The sequence below is a fragment of the Rousettus aegyptiacus genome, unplaced genomic scaffold (genome assembly GCF_014176215.1).
Source record: "Rousettus aegyptiacus isolate mRouAeg1 unplaced genomic scaffold, mRouAeg1.p scaffold_m13_p_8, whole genome shotgun sequence".
Lineage (NCBI taxonomy): Eukaryota > Metazoa > Chordata > Mammalia > Chiroptera > Pteropodidae > Rousettus > Rousettus aegyptiacus.
In genome coordinates, this window is record NW_023416311.1 from 80,597,350 (window position 1) to 80,598,966 (window position 1,617).

Consider the following 1,617-nt stretch of genomic DNA (forward strand, 5'->3'; position numbering starts at 1 on the left):
TTACAATGTAAGAATGAGTCGGGGGAGGGCTGCCTTTGTTTTGTGTGTTTTCCTTTGCTTTGTTTTGTTTGGCATATAACCAAATCTCTCTCTCTCTCCCTCTCTCTCTCTCTGTCTTCTAAATTGGCTTTTACCTTCCCTGCCTACAAGAGGCCATAGGCCTGAGAATCTGTAATGATACTGACCTTCCTTCTACTCAGTTTACACCCCAACCCCTGCACCCCAGATTTAAGAGATTTGGAAGTTAGACCTAGAGACACCTTAAAGTCCTTTCCTATTTGAAACATTTTTTTTCAATTCTTTGAAACTTTTTCATATATTAAAAAAAAAACTTTGCAAGTATAACCTCTTATGATTTCTCTCCTTTTCATGATTCACATTCAGTTAGGCTGGTTAAAATTAAAAGGAATAAAAAGTAACAGAATCACGTTATCTGTGGTAATTATTAAGAAGCAACTATAATTTGAAAACCTAAATCTTCTCATGGGGGTGAAATGTATAACATCTATGCTTGCACCTTAAATTATCTTTTCTACTTCATTTTTTCTGCTCCAGAAAAAGTTCCCTCCAAGCAAACAAATGAAAAAAAAAAGAAAGAATATATTTAAGTTTTAAGTAGATACAATTTATCTACCCTTACCTACAAAATTAAATGAGTAGGAATGTAGGGTCCAGTCTTTGAAGATACTTTAAATCACCTAGTTCAGTGTTTCTCAACCAGGGGCAATTTTGCCTGCCAGGGGACATTTGGTAATGTCTGGAGACATCTTTCATTGCCACAAATTGGAAGGGCAGCTACTGGCACCTAGTGAGTAGAGGCCAGAGATACTACTAAACATCCTTTAATGAACAGGACAGTCCCCACAACAGAGAATAATCCAGCCCAAACTGTCAACGCCAATGTTGAGAAACACTGGTCTAGATTTATGAATGGTCCTGGAAATATGAAACCATTATTTTTCCATACAAAAGAAATAAATCATGTATTCTCATTAATAAATAGTAGATGTACTAAGTCAGGCAGCCATAGAAATAGCAGTAAATTTAAAGGTACTACATAAATTTGAGTGCAAAGACTAAAGAGGTGGGACTTTCCTCTTCTCCCTTTAATAGAGGTTTACTGTGCTGCAGAGCTATTTAGTAGTTAGCCACTAAAGGATGTTGCTGCCATCTAGGGCATGAAAAGAGGATCCTCAAAAGCACCCCAATCCTAGCTCCAAGGGCACAGCTACAAGATCTGCAGGCATACAAGGCACTCAGTTCCCACATTCATAATATTGAAAAGAAAAAAAAAAAGCTTTGGGTTTTATGGCAAGCAACTGTTTACAACTTTTTGACAAAATGTATGAAAGGGTCTACAGCGCCTTCGGTTAATTAGTTTTTCCATTTCATATGTGTGGTATGAAACAGAACGTTTCTGATAAGGGTGAAAAAAGTTTTGTGGCTGTTTTATTCTCACTGGTAACTGGGGAAGAGGGAAGATCAATGACCCCAGAATTCTCTGGGAGGGCCTTTCTACTCATTCTTTTCTTTGGATCGCCACAAGACAATGGTAAGTTCTAGGTAACATAAATCAAGGGAATTTCTTTGCTTTTAAAATATATATAAAATTTAAAA